The sequence below is a fragment of the Nannobrachium achirus genome (genome assembly GCF_963921795.1).
Source record: "Nannobrachium achirus genome assembly, chromosome: 11".
Lineage (NCBI taxonomy): Eukaryota > Metazoa > Chordata > Actinopteri > Myctophiformes > Myctophidae > Nannobrachium > Nannobrachium achirus.
Window position 1 is genome coordinate 59,515,249 of NC_137820.1, and position 20,051 is coordinate 59,535,299.

Below are 20,051 nucleotides of genomic sequence, written 5' to 3' on the forward strand. Positions count from 1 at the left end.
CAACAAATACAAGTGGTTCCCTATGGAGTCACAAAGCACCTCTTTGTTCCTTATGGAGACACAAAGCTACAAAAAATATCCATGAATTCAAGTCTGCATGGAGTGACGTGTCTCAACCAAACAAACAAGTGACTTTCACTTGAGATTCAACAGTATATAAAAAAATCACACCTAGTGTGAAGTGAGCGGGGCTATTTATGAGTTCATTTCATTAAGCGTCCCGCGAAGCTAGGCCAATGTGACCCTAGGTGTACAACAAACTTTGTCCGCTTAGTGCAAAGATGTAGGCCAGATGTAGGCATGCTTCGCATTCCACAAAGCGTGGCCAATGTGACCCTGCATGGGTGAACAACAAACTTTGGACAAAGCCAGGAGTTGGAGCTTGTGTCAACTATTGACATTAATACTTTTGATATGTAGCAGTCTAGCAGAGTGACTCACTGCCTCAAAAGTCTAGTATCTCCCCCAGTTCATAGGGATATCCTTGTGGTCTGGTGGTTAAGATGTCAGACCCAGGTACGAATCCCGGCGTTACAATGGTGCCGGCCCGCGACCCCGATCAAGTTTCCCTGGGCGTTTACATAAACAATGAATGATACTATACACTGTACTCTTTTTCACGTGTACTTCTTCATGTTGTGTACTTGTTTGCTAATTTCAAATGTGATTTGTTAGGACCAGCATCGTGGGTAGCTGAGCTCTACTTTTTTGAAGCTACATTTCTATCAAATCATGTGGAAAGTGAATAAACACATAACAACTGTCAACAAGCTGCAACCTAGAGTTTTACCTATAAACTTGGCACATTTAGAATAATCGTGGGCTTGCTGAAAGGTGAGACCAGTATGTTATACCAAATCTTTATATGTCAAGTTTATTCTCCTCAAAGAAATTACCGACAAAGGTACAAAGGCAGGGCCCTTAGCCAATGAGGAGCAGCGTTCTAGGTGACATCATCACCAACAAGTGCGACCTGATATAGGCTAAATAACAACAATACCCACATATAATCTTTGGGGCTCTTCTCTCAAATCTTTATAGACCAAGTTTATTCTCCTAAAAAAATTACCAACAGTACAAAGGCAGGGAATGAGGGATCACCAGCACTACGCTGAAAGCGTATGTTCTCCCCGGCCTGTAGGTTCTCCCAAATATTTATTGCGACCGTCAGGGAGCAGTTTACTATGAAAACCTCCACCGGCCGTCCGTCCGTCCGTCCGTCCGTCCGTCCGTCCGTCCGTCCGTCCGTCACACGTCACACGTGACCATCAACAAAGGTCACACCTTTGTTGATGTTTAAATCGAAGAGTCTTGGTCAAATACTTCTGTTGGTTTCTGCACTGATCATTTATACAATTCAGCTGTGTTTGCTCGTGTCATCATGATGAGGTCATAAATCAGCCATGCCCAAATATAGATTTTACGGGTTTACATGCTTACTCAGTTATTCGTTATGTGAAAGTCCTATGACGTCTATGATATCTGACATCATCATACATACATTCCCTTTTATGCCCATAAATGGAGATCCCCTCTGTAGAACCAGCCACTGACATCACTGTAATGTCAGGGGAACCAAATCCCTTTTATGCCCATATATGGAGATCCCTGTGATGCCAGGGGAACCAAATCCCTTTTATGCCCATATATGGAGATATGGAGATCCCCGTGTTGCCAGGGTAACCAAATCCATTTTATGCCCATATATGGAGATCCCTGTGATGCCAGGGGAACCAAATCCCTTTTACGCCCATATATGGAGATCCCTTATGTCATCAATATTAAGCCCATATCTGTGAATATCTTTGGGTACCAGATGTCTCCATATATGGTTAAATGGTCCGATATACATCACTGGCCAGAAGACCAAGAAATGGTGCAACCTCGCCCTTTGCTTTTCTCCCTTAGGCATCTTACTGGTAGGTAGTTTAATGAGGAATGCAGTATGGTGGTAGGTAGGTAGTTATGGCCTTTGATGTAAGATTTTCACTTTCTAGGATAACTATATTTGCTATTCCCAGATGATGCCCTTTTAGGGTACCCCTCATGCCCATATATGGAGATCCCCAGGCTTTACTAATTAACATAAGTTTTATGCCCATATATGGAGATCATTGTCCCAATGTCATCAGATATATGGGCATAAATGGACACAGGCAAACTAGATGGGCTGTATGGATATCCAGATGTGTGATGTAAGTGTTTTATTCCAAATGTGGCACCCCACAGACATATTTCCAGAAACAAAATCCCTTTCATGCCCATATATGGAGATTTCTGATGTCATCAATCCCAGGCCCTGTAAAAAACATGGTTGCTATGGTAAACAGTTGGTTGCTAGGGTAAACAGTTGGTTGCTAGGGTAAGAAAACATGGTTGCTAAACAATTGGTTGCTAGGGTAAACAGTTGGTTGCTAGGGTAAAAAAAACATGGTTGCTGTGGTAAAAAGTTGGTTGCTAGGGTAAACAGTTGGTTGCTAAGGTAAAAAACATGGTTGCTATGGTAAACAGTTGGTTAGTAGGGTAAACCTTCAATGATTTTGACATCTTGTTACTAATCTGTCGGTAGATAATGCCGGTCTTATATAAGGGTCATTTGTGTACGGTGTGATGTCATACTGATGTCAGCAGTGTGACAGGAGATAAGCGACCAACGGTCGCTTATCTCCCGATTAGGGAGTCTTACTGGTTGCGACCGTCAGGGAGCAGTTTACTATGAAAACCTCCACCGGCCGTCCGTCCGTCCGTCCGTCCGTCCGTCACGTCACACGTCACACCTTTGTTTGTGTACGGTGTGATGTCATATATCTTCAGTATGACATCACACCACATGTGTAAACAAACCTTTGTGTACGTTGCTGTGGCAACAGTCTGTTGTTGCTGGTCTGTTAGTGTACGTTAGCAACCACCTTAGCAACCATGGTTTTACCCTAGCAACCAACTGTTTACCCTAGCAACCAATTGTTTACCATAGCAACCATGTTTTTTTACCCTAGCAACCAACTGGGCATAAAAGGGATTCTGTTAGGGATCTCCATATATGGGCATAAAAGGGATTCTGTTAGGGATCTCCATATATGGGCATAAAAGGGATTCTGTTAGGGATCTCCATATATGGGCATAAAAGGGATTCTGTTAGGGATCTCCATATATGGGCATAAAAGGGATTCTGTTAGCTGTTAGTGATCTCCATATATGGGCATAAAAGGGATGCTGTTAGGGATCTCCATATATGGGCATAAAATGGATTCTGTTAGGGATCTCCATATATGGGCATGAAAGGGATTCTGTTAGGGATCTCCATATATGGGCATAAAAGGGATTGTATCCCAGATGATGCCCTGTTAGGAGATCCACACTAACAGAATCCATATATGGTCCTACCGACAGCTGCTATAAGCCAACCCTGGCGATAAGGTCTGAGTCGAAGAAATGCTTCTTTCCTGGCAAGAATTGCCCCTTTATACTGTAGGGCTCGTTTGTGTATTGTATGACATCACGCCACATCATCGGCTGAGGACTGTGTGATGTCATCATATCTCCATATATGGAGACATAAGTTGCTCATGCCCAAATATGGGCTGGTGAGGTCAGACTTAGTGTGATGCGTAGGTTATCTCCATATATGGAGATTCAACTTCAATGAGTAACCATGGCAAACTGTCAACTGCCCGTATGTCTTGATAATTGGTAAAACAAACTTTTGGCCTATTTGTGGAGATAAGCGACCAACGGTCGCTTATCTCCCGATTAGGGAGTCTTACTGGTATACTCGGGTTATTCTCCTCAAAAAACTGGACGACAGTACAAAGGCAGGGCCCTTAGCCAATGAGGGAGCAGCGAAAGGCGAGAGCCTGAAAGGCGAGAACACTATGTTATCTTCAGAGGCGGCCGCCAGGGGGGGCTAGCGGGGCACTCGCACAGGGCGCCACTTTGAGGGGGCGCATGAAGAAGAAAAAGAAAAAAAAAGTAGAGTGACGGCCCTGCAAACATTAGATCAACTCCACTCCTTGCCTGGTTAAACCAGACCGAATACAACAACACCCCCTGGTAGTAGTGATAGAGGCTGGCAGCTCCAGGCAACTCCACTCCGCCCTCCCCTCCTCCGGGGATGTGATGTCATATCCACCCGCCAGTATTGAAATTGAAAATATGTTGAGAAAACATCTGTTAAAAAGAAAGCATGGAGTTCGAGTTCTTCACTACTATGGACATGACTAGATATTATAATATAGCTGCTTGCCCTGAAACATCACATGGAGAGGATCATTTTGTTCCTGACTTTCCTCTACAAAACACAGACCTCAGGCTCTATCAGCCAGGATATAGGAACTCTATAGTCTTGTCTCACTGTGCGTGACTGTGAAATAACCATTTCTCCTGACCAGCTCAAGGTAAGACTAAGACAGTCAGATCATGCTTTTATAAACCCTATTATATTAAGCCCAAAATGGTTCTGCTGCCGTGTAGAACCGAACCGCTTATAACTTAAAAAAATGCATAATTTGCCCGCAAAAACCCGATTTTTCCGCGGCCTAGGGCGCAATATAGTTACCGACCGCCACTGGTTATCTTCATTATTTATTTATCAAGGGCCGCCACGACAGTACAAAGGCAGGGCCCTTAGCCAATGAGGTGCAATTGAGGTGCGGAAAATCTGGGAGTGGTGTTAGTTGGAGTATTGGTTGAGCTTCACATGACAGTTAGCACGCTGCAGAATGAAGTCACGACTCACGAGCAAACCCACACTGTTTCGTAGGAACCGTATTTCTAGTTATCTATCATATAATTAGGGAGGTCAGTCAGTAGGAGGTCAGTCACAGTCAGTCAGTAAATGCTTTTCCACTACAAACCACCCACCAACAGGGGGTGGTGACGTGCGGACTGAAGTCTAACACACACCAATCTCACAGTTAGGAATGTTGCAAATGTTGCAGTCCCCATACTTCTATTCACCTAATTTAGCTGTTAAATTATTTGTATCCATCAAAAAATATACACTCCTCCATGGGTTGCTCCTTACATTATGATGCTCCCACATATTCTCACACACGCACCAGTTACAGTTAATTTCTCCATAACCCACACTCTGCACATATTGGAGCACATATCTTCAAACGGGTAAGGTCTAGTTATTATATAATGTTATATGATTATATGCCCTGTGCTGTGTGTGCATTCATTGCAATAGTCACACTTTTCATACAGGCCTTCGACTTTGTAAAACAAAATATCCACACGGCAATGAAAAGTTGTAGGCTATTATTGTGGGCTCGCCTAAAGGCGAGCACACTTTAGATATTGTCATTATTTATTTATTTATTTATTTATATACTATATCAAGTTTTCCTCAATACTTTGGCACCTTTCTACTCCTACATACTTAGTGAGAAAATGAAAATAAAAACATCAATGTGTTCAGCTTACAGTGGCGACGTGTGCTATTACTTTATACAGCAATCGGCCAAATGGTGGCGCTGTAGGAAGCCTTCGAAAGTGCGATCTTTGAACAGGTATAGCTCATGCTCTGTTATACGTACAGCCATGAAACCTGTATACACTTATGCGTCTCCTCATGCCGAACAACTTTTACCCTCTAACTTTTGACCTCTGACCTTTAGGTCTCCCACAATTCGGAATTATATGAAAAACAGTAAAAATCTATCTCCTCCTGGGTTTTTTTTGTTACGCGCACAAAACTTTTTTCACATGAACTTTGGACCAATACGGTCAGATTTATCTCGGTGGATTTCTTTTAAAGTGAAATATCATTTTTTAATAATTCAATCAATATTGCGGTTTTATGCAAATTATTCTTCGGCCTCTAAATCATACATGCAAAGTTACACGTTCATGGCATTTGGCAAAGATGTGGAGGGTTAGTCAAAGTATCACTGAAACCAATTTTATTCCAATCGGCCAAAGGGGGGCGCTATACGAAGCGTCTGAAAATTCAAACTTCAAACGGGCACAAGTCATGACTCGTTTCGTTTGAAGACATGCAACTTGTTACACGCGTGCTTTGACTCAAGCGGAAGACATCTGTGTCGTTGTTAAGTAAGCTCCGCCCTTCGATTTTCCGCCACTTTGAGCAGTTTGTAAAACGCGTAAACCCGCTTTTATTCTGGAATTTTCGCGTCACGTGCACAAAACTTTTTTTACGTGAACTTTGGACCGATATCTAAAGATCTGTCAGATCGGATTTCTTTAACATTGAAACATGCTTTTTTAAATAATTCAAACAATATTGCATTTTTATGCAAATTATTCTTCTGCCTCTAAAACATACAAGCAAAGTCACATTTTCATGACAAAATAGTGTAGAGGGTTAGTTCAAATATCACTGAAACCAATCTTACCCCAAATGGCCAAAGGGGGGCGCTATATAATTTTGAGCAGTTTGTAAAACGCTTAAACCCGTTTTTATTCTAGGATTTTTTTTGCAATTTGCATGAAACATTCTACACGCAATATAAGGACCTTTATCTAACATGCCTATGAAGTGCACACAAAAAAATTATAAAATAATAATAATAAATATAGCTGCAAGCAGCGATAAAGTGTCCAAAGCCAAAAACACCTCAAATCATGAACACAGCCTGGGATGTGCGTGAAATCTTGCAAGCACATTCCCAATAGGTCAAGGAACAGATACCAACCTTCTCACATTGGCCTGTTATAGCGCCACCAGCGGGTCAACTTTTGCACAACACATTTTTGGAACAAAATGGACCAATCTTTGACGTCAGTAACGTCAAAGAGAGCACTGCCTGCGATCTTGACATTTTGTGCTTTTATAGCCATTGTTTTCCGGCTTGAAGCGAGCCCACAATTGTTTCGAAGGAACAATATTTTTCTAGTGACAATATCTAACCGTCATATCAAGTTCTCCTCAAAACTTCGGTTCCTTTCTACTCCTACATACTTAGACAGAAAATGAAAATAAAAACATCAATGTGTTCAGCTTACAGTGGCGAAGTGTGCTATTATTTTTTACAGCAATCGGCCAAATGGTGGCGCTGTAGGAAGCCTTCGAAAGTGCGAACTTTGAACAGATGGAGCTCATGCTCTGTTATACGTACAGTCATGAAACCTGTATACACGTATGCGTCTCCTCATGCCGAACAACTTTTACGCTCTGACTTTTGACCTCTGATCTTTATATCCCCCAGAATTTTGAATTATATAAAAAACAGTAAAAATCTATCTCCTCCTGGGATTTTTGCATTACGCGCACAAAACCTTTTTCACATGAACTTTGGACCAATACGGTCAAACTAGTCTCGGCGGATTTCTTTTAAAGTGAAATATATTTTTTTAATAATTCAATCAATATTGCGGTTTTATGCAAATTATTCTTCGGCCTCTAAATCATACATGCAAAGTTACACGTTCATGGCATTTGGCAAAGATGTGGAGGGTTAGTCAAAGTATCACTGAAACCAATTTTATTCCAATCGGCCAAAGGGGGGCGCTATACAAAGCGTTTGAAAATTCAAACTTCAAACGGGCATAAGTCATGACTCGTTTTGTTTGAAGACATGCAACTTGTTACACGCGTGCTTTGACTCAAGCGGAAGACATCTGTGTCGTTAATAAGTAAGCTCCGCCCTTCAATTTTCCGCCATTTTGAGCAGTTTGTAAAACGCGTAAACCCGCTTTTATTCTGGAATTTTCACTCCACGTGCACAAAACTTTTTTTACGTGAACTTTGGACCGATATCTAAAGATCTGTCAGATCGGATTTCTTTAAAATTGAAACATGCTTTTTTAAATAAATTCAATGAATATTACAGTTTTATGCAAATTATTCTTCTGCCTCTAAATCATACATGCAAAGTAACATGTTCATGGCATTTGGCAAAGATGTAGAGTGTTAGTCCAAATATCACTAAAACCAATCTTACCCCAATTGGCCAAAGGGGGGCGCTATATAATTTTGAGCAGTTTGTGAAACGCTTAAACCCGTTAGGATTTTTTTTTGCAATTTGCATGAAACATTCTACACACAATCTAAGGACCTTTATCTAATATGCCTATGAAGTGCACACACACAAAAAATAATAATAATAATGAATATAGCTGCAAGCAGCGATAGTGGCCAAAGCCAAAAACACCTCAAATCATGAACACAGCCTGCAATGTGCGTGAAATCTTACAAGCACATTCCCAATAGGTCAAGGAACAGATACCACCCTTCTTACATTGGCCTGTTATAGCGCCACCAGCGGGTCAATTTTTGCACAACACATTTTTTGAACAAAATGGACCAATCTTTGACGTCAGTAACGTCAAAGAGAGCACTGCCTGCGATCTTGACATTTTGTACTTTTATAGCCATTGTTTTCTGGCTTGAAGCGAGCCCACAATTGTTTCGAAGGAACAATATTTTTCTAGTTATGAGTTTGAAACTCTGCTCAAGTCAAGCATAACGTGCAGCGCGCATGCAGCGGCCAGCTGTGTGCGGAGCGGAGCTGTCCATGGTGCTGCTGCACAATCCCCACTCTCCAGCTGGGATCAGCACTTTTCATTCATAGACTCTCTGACACACACACACGGGCACGCGCACGCACGCACACACACAGGCTTGGCGAAGGGAACGGCCTGCAGGCACAATAAGTGCAGCACAGCGCCTCTCTCTCAAATACAAAATGAATGTGATCCGCTTCCCATAAAGTCCCACTCAATGACTTGCTTCTCTCTCTACGCCCTGGCCTAGCGCTTCCCTGTGGTGAACTGTCCCTTTAAGACCAGTGGCGTCCACGCTCTCGCGTGCGTATTATAGGTTTAACCCGGCGCTTAAACCCATCTGTACATCTTCGTACGCCAGTATCTTTGGCCAACCTATAGAACAGATCTACAAGTTCGCATCGATGCATTTATAACAGTTCTAAGCAGCGACATCACGTCGTAGTACGAGTACGACGGGGCATATAGTCTAGCCTAAAGAAGCATCAACGCTCTTACAGCGGTTACAGAAAATGTATGTTTAATTTAACGTTACTAGGATGATCAGATTATAGGCTATAAAAAAGGAGATAGAACCGTTATAATGTCATGGAAGTAGCAGCCTAGTAGGCTGTGTCTACATAATGCCAAAAATATGAAAACGTCCAATCCGACGCGTGATTATGAGCACATTTATTGACACTCTTGCATTTATTGGCCTGATGTTTTGGACATTTTCTGGAGCTCAGCATAATTTCTTGCGTAGCCTTGACAACCAGCGCTGTGGGGGGAGAGCATTTTCTCTCCAGTCACGCAGCCAGCCGGCGGCAGTCAGTTCACTGTCAGACTAACCATCCATCCACCCACCCTTATATCTTCTTACCTGCTGCTCAGATCAACGGAGGACGATGCCACTTCCATGTCTGATGCTTTGGACGAGAGGAAACTATTGGCTTTATGCTGGGTCCCGTGTCTATCTAATAATAATTCGGTCAAATTGACGGCAGTACTAGTAGTTGAGTAGCGGATAGTTTCATCAGCGTGGGTAAAGTGACAGCTTCCAAGCAGGTCACGCTGCGCGATGACGTCACGCAGGGCTGCTTTGACAGGGGGGCGGAGGCGGAGCCCGCCAACGCTGCCGGTTCCTTTGAAAATAAGGAAGGGACTGGGAGCGATGTCCAAATAATCCTATTTTCTAACAGACTGAGCAGCTCACTGACCCGTGCATACACTGACAGACTGCAGGAATGACACGGGCCTGGGAAACAGGGGACACACAGAGAGAGAGAGAGAGAGAGAGAGAGAGAGAGAGAGAGAGAGAGAGAGAGAGAGAGAGAGAGAGAGAGAGAGAGAGAGAGAGAGAGAGAGAGGTCATGAAGATTTTTGTCCAATTTCCAATACTTTACAGTTATTAACCACTTTCAGCCCATTTCGGCCATTTGAAAATATCAGATCTACAAGATCACAATTTGTCGCTATGCGAAAAGGTAGTCTACTCAACTTACAGTATCAATTCTGCAATGTAGATACTTTGTTGCAAGTAAAAGTCTGGAATTCAAAATGTAGACTAGGCCTACTTGAGTAAAAGTACAAAAGTATTGGTATCAAAATGTAGACTACTTAAAGTAGCAAAACCATAAAGTACTCATAATGCAGAATGCCCAATTTCACACCTTTTCAAATGTCTAAAATGTATGAATTTGTACTCTTTTGAAAATAGCTGATCTCCATCATCTATCGTCTATTTTCAAATGGCCGAAATGTATATAGGGCTGAAGTGGTTAATGTATGTTTTGTAATAATAATCTACAAATCTACAAAGTAACTAGTAAATAAAGTGTTCAAATAATTGTAATGCAGAAAAATATTTGCCTCTGAGATGTAGTGTAGACAGTAGAAGTAAAAGTACTGAATGAAATTAAAAATAGTCAAGTAAAGTAAGTAATTGTACTTAATTACAGTACTTAGCTACTTTATACCACTGCAATAGAACAAAAGGTGCTGCTGTTTCAGTCAACACCACTGTAGCCTAAGAAACGCCACGGACCAATCAGAAAACAGCTTATTGGGGTGCCAGGAGACGCGTTGCTTGGCAACGGCAAAACCAAAACGAAGTTTGGATTTGGAAGAGCCTGCACAGACAGTCAGACACGCGGAAGCTGCAAAAGTGGTAAAATATTGATGTTTTAGCCCTTTGTGAAACCAGGCAAAGAGTGTAAAGTGTTTTATTTCAATATGGTAGCAATACGTCATCATGTCATTGTCACGCTTTACCGGTAATTATAGGCTAGTCTACACTAGCCTTGCAGAGCTTATAACAGCTGTAAAATTGCAATGCCATTCTAACTGTGGCACGCCGTTTGATATTCGACGTGTTGTGTTCATGTATATTTATTATGTTCTATTCTATCTGGTCAGTTGTAGCTAACATGCTAAGAATAGCTAGTTTTGTGACCAAGTTGTTTACAAAAGTTAATAGTCAGGGGATATTAATAAAAACCTGGGAATAAATTCCTTACCAAACAATTTCTTCACCAATGTGTTCGTAAAGGTGTTTAGTAACATATCTAACAAATATTGAAATTCAACATCCCTAGGAGAATCTTTGACAGCTAGGGTTTCTGGGTCATTGGGCTAAAAGTAGCCCAACAAAAGATGGTTTAGTGATGAGTAATTTTTGGCCCAAGGAAAGTTTTTCGTGCAAAACAAATGCTTGCAATGGATTCAGAATAATTAAAAACACCTAGTTAGACCCCTCACATCCCACTTAAAGCATACTTTTTGAGAGTCATTTTTTACCCTTATAGTATAGTGTATAGTAAATGAATTACCGGTACCCTAGCTGTCAAATATTCTCCCAGGGATGTTGAATTTCAATCTTTGTATATGTTACTAGACACCTTTACAAACACATTGGTGAAGAAATTGTTAGGTAAGGATTAAGGAATTTATTCCCAGCTTTGACAGGTATTCTGATAATATTCCCTGACTGCTGACTATAAAGAAAAATGACGTTAAAGGTAATGTAAGTGATATTATAAGGCATCTAAGCCTATACTTTTGTTATGGGTTCATTAACAGGGCTTTTCCCTTTCAGCCATGTTTATCAGCTATTAGCAAGTCCAATTTTGTTTGCTTTTACTTCTTTATGTCATCACTTCCAATTTCAATTGTTTAACCTGTATCCTCCTTTTGTATGAGTTCTCTATTGTGGAAATGCCTTTTCTGTTTAACAAAGAGCTTGAGAGACAGGGTTGGGAGAACCCTGCAGAACAAACGCTCTATAGCAAGGGTCTTCAACAGGGGGTCCGGGACCCCTAGGGGGTTCTCAGAGTTTCTACAGGGGGTCCTACAAATCTGTGTGGGATAGAAACCTTTTTTTCTCCTTTTTTATATTAACCATTCAAAAAAATAGCAGGTCTACAAGCTCACAGTGCCTCGCGCTGCGAGGCATTTTTTGCTTGTAGATCGGATATTTTCGGCTAAGAGGTTTGGTGTTGAGGGGAAAAAGAGCAGACCATGTACAGAGTGAAAGGACAAGTTTATTAAGTATTGACGGTTCAAGCGTTTACATTTCTGAAAACACAAATTGACATGACTCCAAAATACACTGGTTCGATATACATCACTGGCCGATATACGCCCTTACCGGCGAGGTCGCTTGTCGCCCTGAGGCGTCTTACTAGTTAGTAGGATATATACTGTGTGTGTGTGTGTGTGTGTGTGTGTGTGTGTGTGTGTGTGTGTGTGTGTGTGTGTGTGTGTGTGCGTGCGTGCGTGCGCGCCTGTGTGTATAGTTGTTGTTGCACTAATCTGTTAAAATATTTCTGTTGTAATTTCAGCTGGATCTGTCACAAAACACCATCAGTATCAGTATGGCAACCTCCAAGGTCCAGGCACTTCAATCTTCTTCGCATACTCTACCTCCGAGATTGCCAGAGGGGTTCAAGAGCAAAGTGGTTTTCCCTCGGAATCCCAAAATTGTCCTGAAGAAAGACAGACCAAAAAGGGTGAGGATAACTGGCTATACTGATGACATGCTGTGGGTTTTCAAGCAAACATTTATTTCTTACCTTGAGTGTTGGCTTCTAGAGGTGATTTAGCCTAGAACATGTCACTATAGGCCAACACACATTGCAGCAATTACTAAAGACTAATAGCAACATGACATATAATTCATCCATCAATAAAATTGGACGTGTCCAGTCAGAATTCCTAGATTTGTAAAGCCACCTGCTATACAAGGACAATTTAACAACCTGTTTTAATCTAAGTTGTGACCCAAATGACTGATTATTTGAATAATTACTTTGGCATCTTGGAGAGAGCGGAAATCAATATGTAACTACTTCGTCTCATTACAGCCAGCTCTCATCTATTTTCTGTCTTTGATCTCTCTTTGGTCCCTAGCTGTTCCTTAGTTCCTAGTTCCTACAGGTGTTAGAGGATAGGTGCCCTTGCTTCAACTTCATTTCATTCTTTCAATGTCAAAGAAAACAAGAAAAGTTAAAAAAAGTATAACTCAAGTAGTTTGGTCATTTCAAATTGATACTAGCTTTTAAAGCGATGTTATTTTGGTGGGCTTAGGGGGCGGGCAGGCAGCACCCACTATTCAATATCAAGGTCCTTTACCATCCCGCGCACCTGCACACACAATTCAAAATTTGCGTAAGTTTCTGCTCAGAACCTTAATGTTTACCGTAGGTCGCAAGTTTAGTACGGTGTGTGAACGGTCTCAGCTTGTCCGTATGTATCTCTGTCTATAACGCCTGACACTGTGGTTCTATGGGTTTGTCGCTCTGACATCATGCTCTGACGTCACTGTGATGTCAGGGGAACCACTCTTAACAGAATGGGTTAGCCGCTCTGACAACACGCTCTGGCAGAATCAATCCAATCCAATCCACTTTATTTATATGGCACATTTTACAACCGAGGTTTACAAAGTGCTGCACAGAAAATCATAAGCAAAAATACACCAAGAACAAAACACTAAAAACACAGAACAGCAAAATCACACAACATAAAACAACAGTGAAACAAACAAAACATAGACCACAGAAACTCTAAAGCCAAGGTATAAAGATGGGACTTAAGACAAGCTTTAAAAGACTAACATGGGAGGGGAGCGCATTCCATAGTGTAATCAGAACAGAATCCCTTTTATAACCATATATGGAGTTCCCTGGTGTCATCAGTATTAAGCCCAAATCTAACTGGACTTCATATGGGAATGCCCATATATGGAGGCCACATACCACACTAACGGCTGGTTCTACAGACAGGGATCTCCATGTATGGGCATAAAAGGGTATGATGTCAGATGTCATAGACATCATAGGACTTTCACATAACGAATAACTGAGTAAGTATGTTTGGGCAATCACAGCATATCTCCATATACAGTACATGGATCTCCATATATGGGTACCTGGGGTCTCCATATATGGCTACTTGGGGTCTCCATATATGGGTAACTGGTCCGATATGGGTAACTGGTCCGATATACATCACTGGCCAGATGGCCAAGAATTGGCGCGACCACATGTCGCCCTGAGGGTCTTATTAGTTTATTATTCTCTGTTGCTTATATCATTTTAAGCATCTAATTGAATGCCACATAATATATTTTATGTTAAGCTGGGCTGATAGAATATGATTAGGCCTATTAGCCTACTTCCCAGGGAGCAAAATAATGTATAAATAAAAGCATGATGTGACTAATAGAAGTAGAATCATGTATCCTTAAAATAGGCCAGGGCTACTAATGTATCAGTTAGTGTTAAACAACTGCTTATAAACGGGAAATAATAAATAATAACAAAAATGATGCATTCTTGGTTCCACTGTAAAATACAGAAGTGCATTCTGGACTGCTCCAGCTAGATGCTGTTTGTGAATGCTTGTTTAGCCAGCCACAATGAATTCCTTTTCAGGGCACCTTTTACGGTTCTCACATAACATATCAAGAATTTGCGCTCTGTACCAATTTGAATAAATGACATGTTATTGTCACCCCCAAAGTTATTACAGACCTGCATCACCTGCTGAATTATGTTAGCATTGAATTTTGTCAACAAAGTATTGAATAGTCTTTTTTCCCCCCTTCTTTTCTTTTTTTTGCTCAGCACTGCTAAATTGTCAAACTGGTGTGCATAATGGATAGTATGGATGAGCACCCTTGTGGTTGCTGAATAAGGAACAAAACAAAAATGTTTCCATAAAGCTGGCTTGTACTGCGGAAAGCCTGGTGACACAAGGTTAATGCTGGCTGCAGCCTGAAAAAAATATGCCGCTGATAACTTCAGTGATGTTACTAGGTTTTCAATGTAATGGGTCCCGGGACCCACAGGTGGTCATTCAAATGGGTCCCAGAAAAGTTTTATGAGTCCTCAATACAATGTTTTCGAGTGCTGTGAGCTTGTAGATCGGCTATTTTCAAAATGTTTGCCTATTTCTTATATTTATTTTACAATTTGGCTAATGTTTGAACTTAGAACTACTAAAACTACTAAAACATGTGCTCCTAACGAATTCGGGCGCACAAAATGGCGTCGGACGTCGGTGGAATCAAAACATTGACGTTTCTATCGCCTGTTTAAGACTTTCTACGTGGATTTTATTTGTGTTAACGTAGGGTAAAGTAGGATGCTTTCACCCATGAACAATGGTGGTGTCTGTGGAATTTTAAAATGTTTTTCTTTTACTGCGACCCGGTAAATTATTTTAACATGGACTCCAATGGAGGCGCATCCCCGGGACCCCAGGACCATGACATGAATGAGTCCCTGGGCGACTTGAATGAGTTTTTGATGCGGGATGCGCACGTAATGACATCACTGTAACTTACCAAATTGTGTGACTGATGGTGCAATGGAGAAGATCCAACAATGAACTAGTAAGGCGCACTCAGTAAAACCAAGCACTAATCTCTACCAATGTTGTTTTTGACAGTCATAGTCTTTTGAATAAATATTGAATAAAATGTCATTTAATTTTAGTCATATTTTAGTCGACTAAATATCATACGTTTTCAGGCGACTAAATCTACAGTTGATTTTGTCAACTAAAATGTCTTTTGGCGGGACTTGATGGCATCGTAATGACTGATTTTACACTTGGTTGCGTGCTGCTGCTATTTTCAGCACGCAACACCTGAGAGCAACCAAACTAGTCCCTCCCTAACGTTTTAGCCTAGTTTTTATTTTGTTGACGAAACACTCAATATATTTAGTCTTAGTTTTAGTCATCACAGCTAAGTTTTTATTCAGTTTTTATTTCGTTTTTGTCAGTGAAAAAACGCAGTCGACAAACATTTTTCGTCATAGTTTTAGTTGACAAAATCAACACTGATCTCTACCTGTCTCTCTGTCTGTTCGGACATGTCCTGGTTGGGTGACATGATGTGCACAAAGTGAAGCCGTTATCTTACCTGTTAGCTTTATCTAATACCATAATCGTGTCATAATAGTGTTCTGTGTTTTATTGTTGTTATTTCTTACAGTATAACTTTAGATTTTATTGAAATAAAGAATGCATGACCTTTTACATCACTTGAATAGAAAGGCAGGCGCACTGACAGAAGCGTGTCCATTGCATTTCTAGCCACGGTCACTCACTCTGCACTCTTTCAGAGTTAAATTAAACCAGGATTTTACAGATTTGAGGTTGGATGTACATTCGTTCTAGATCTAGAACATAATTTAGCTCTCTCTAGTCTAGGTCATCCTTGGATTTTAGTACGTCCACGTAAATTTGGAAGATGTGGGGGTCCAAGCTTCAGGGTCCAGCCTTCACTGCCACATGATATTGGACTACAGTTGCAGAGAGGAAATTGAGCTTGATATGTTGAGGGAAGTTGGACTCCACACAATGCACTGGCCTTGCCATTCAGACCCCTTCATGCAAGCGTTTCCTAACGTTAAGGTCTACAAAGTGACCCATGAGCCCAAGTTGATTATTTGAAGTCATTGACTTCTTTCAGTGCAGTGTCCATGTCTTTATTGCCTCAGAGCAGGTTGGGAGGGACATTGTAAGCCTTGGGTATCCTCAACACCATGTCTTTGTGTCCATCCATCCATCGCAGGGCTAAAGTTTTTAACAGAGATTTACAGTTTTCCCCTTTCCAGTGCAACGTTAACAACTCCCTCCTGGGGTATCCAGAGGCGTTCCCAGGCCAGTGTGGACTGGGGAGATATAATCCCCCATCCGGTCCTTGGTCTGCCACAGGGTCTCTTCCCAGTGGGATGTGTTGTGTAGCGAGGACCTTCCTAGGGAGACGCTCGGGAGGCATCCGAACCACCTAAGCTCTTTTCCAAGTCAAGGAGCAGCGGTTTTACTCCAAGTATCTCACGGATGACTGAACTTCTCACTCTATCTCTAAGGGAGAGGCCGGCCACCCGTCTGAGAAAACTAATTTCAGCCGATTGTATCCGTGATCTTTTTCTTTCGGTCATGACCTACAAGGGGTGGATGCTTTTGTGTATCAAGTCAAATGCCTTTTTGAAGTCCACACTACTGGCATGTTGCTCTTCGTCACCCGCTCAATGGGTGGTCCTTTCCTCTCAAAAGCCATTTTGGTTCTCTCTCGAGTAGGGGTCAGTGGCGCTCCGTACCCTGTTCAGTATCATGCAGTTGTGTGGTTGCGCTCCGCCAGAAGTTTACCTTTATAACTGAATGTTGGCCTTTGAGGGAGATATATTTTGCCATCTTGATAAATATACGAAGACATCTGTTTCTTCTTTAAAAGATCTCACAAATAGCTTCTTTTATGACCTTTCCCTTCTAAAGAATAGTGCGTAGGTGAGCAATTGTGTTGTCTCTGAATTATAGAAAGGAGTGTGTATTATGAATACACACCTAACTGGCAGCTATTCAATATTGCATATACAGTAACCCCTTCTGCTACATTATTCATTTCAATTTTAAGCTAAAAAATATATTCTCATGCCCTGACCTTGAAATAGGCTAAGTGCAGTTGTATGTTTCTTTGCTGCTAGTGCACTGATGAAGAGAAATTGGAGAGGAATGTGTTGAGTTAATATTAACAGCACCAAGCTATCCCAGATGGCCCTCTCTGAAGGAGAAAATATTTACTTTCTCCGAGCATAGTAAATCAGCTGAGACAACAGTCTGTGTGTGTGTGTGTGTGTGTGTGTGTGTGTGTGTGTGTGTGTGTGTGTGTGTGTGTGTGTGTGTGTGTGTGTGTGCGTGAGCGTGTGCGTGTGCGTGTGCGTGTGCGTGCGCGTGTGCGTGCGTGGGGCGCGCACATACTGTATTTTGTGTTTGTTACAGATGACAGCTTTTCATTGCACCATCCATTGAAGTGCCTCACAGGACTCGTATCACAATGTTTTTCCAACAGCCGTTGGCTATTTATAAGTTTGCATCTGTAACAGACCGTGGTTACACTCGTCATTTCAGTCGTTTTCTTATTGTGGGCTCGCCTGGAAGGCGAGCACACGTATGTTATCTTCATTATTTATCTATCAGTCAGTCAGTATCCTCAAAACTTTGGCGCGATTCATCTCTTAAACGCTTACACCTTTCAACACCATTCAAATTTTTATGTGTTCAGCTTACTGAGGACACGTGTGCTTGTATTTTTGGTTTTGAAATGTTTTGTAGTATAAATATAAAAAAATAAAAATGTTTAACTTTAAGCACCCAATGCATTTCCAATGGGTTTAGTGAGTGGAGAGAAGGATAATAGACCCATGTTTATGTTAAGGCGCTGTGGCTGCAGTGTTCACACTTCAGATATGCTATCTATATCATTGCGTTCACACAGGTCTGCTCTCTGATTTGATCCAAATATCTAAGCTTTGTGATGTATATATTCTGAGTTAAAACTACAAATATCTATAAATGTCCCTCTCCACTCTACTGATTGAGACAGCTGTGATTAAAGGCCTGTCTGTCATTGGCTGTTCTGTGGTGCTGCAAAGTAACTAAGTACATTTACTCAAGTATATACAAGTACTTGTACCTACAGTACAATTTTGAGGTACTTTTACTCTACTTTCCATTTTTGTTACATATACTCTACTATAAATACAGCATTTGACAGCCTCAGTTACTTGTTACTTTGCAGATTTTATTATTAATAAAAAACATAGATGGACCACTTAATACTGCTATGAAGTTGATCTACAATGTGCACACGCACGCACGCACGCACGCACGCACACACACACACACACACACACACACACACACACACACACACACACACACACACACACACACACACACACACACACACACACACACACAAACAACTGTTACTGTGTTACTGTGAAGACGTTTGCTTGTATTTGTCTTTGAGACATGTTTTGTAGTGTTTTAGAAATTGTTCTTAAAAAGAATAAGGTTTTAGGATCCCGGGCAATGGGATTTACAGTATATATCCTAGAACCCGCAGGGACAATCAGCCGTATTAGTGGTTGTTGTTGGTTTTCAGGGAGATATCACAACCGATGCATTTTCAAATCAGATCCACAAACACAATAAAAGTCATGCTCCACTCCTCAGTCTGGAGTGGCCACATAGAAGAACGCCTTGGTTATAGACATAGTGGAGGACAGATGTGATCTGGGATTGTTAACCTACAGTATATGCACTCAATATACACCTCTAGAACACATAGAATATGTACAGTAAGGTTCAGTAGAGTACAGTAAAAGTACAGTTAGGTTCAGTAGAGTACAGTAAAGTACAGTAAGGTACAGTAAAGTACAATAAAGTACAGTAAAGTACAATAAAGTACAGTAAGGTACAGTGGAGTACAGTAAAGTACAGTAGAGTAACGTAAATTACAGTAGAGTACAGTAAAGTACAGTATAGTAAGGTACAGTAGAGTACAGTACAGTAAGGTACAGTACGGTACAGTAGAGTACAGTATAGTATAGTACAGTAAGGTACAGTACAGTAGGGTACAGTAGAGTACAGTAAAGTACAGTAAGGTACAGTACAGTAGGGTACAGTAGAGTACAGTAAAGTACAGTAAGGTACAGTACAGTAGAGTACAGTAAAGTACAGTAAGTTACAGTAGAGTACAGTAAAGTACAGTAAGGTACAGTAAAGTACAAAACAATACAGTAAGGTACAGTAGAGTACAGTAAAGTACAGTAGAGTACAGTAAAGTACAATAAAGTACAGTAAAGTACAATAAAGTACAGTAAGGTACAGTGGAGTACAGTAAAGTACAGTAGAGTACAGTAAAGTACAGTAGAGTACAGTAAAGTACAGTATAGTAAGGTACAGTAGAGTACAGTACAGTAAGGTACAGTACGGTACAGTAGAGTACAGTATAGTATAGTACAGTAAGGTAGAGTACAGTACAGTAAGGTACAGTAAAGTACAGTAAGGTACAGTACAGTAGAGTACAGTACAGTACAGTACAGTACAGTAAGGTACAGTACAATACTGTAGGGTACTGTACCTTACAGTACCTTAAAGTATCCTATTTGTTGGGTTGGAATCGAGCCCACACTGTTTCGAAGGAACAGTATTTCTAGTTTTTTATTATCATCAGACAATAATGACAGAACACTTAGCTGGCTTTCACAGCAGACAGAAGAAATGGTACCCAATGGGTAGGA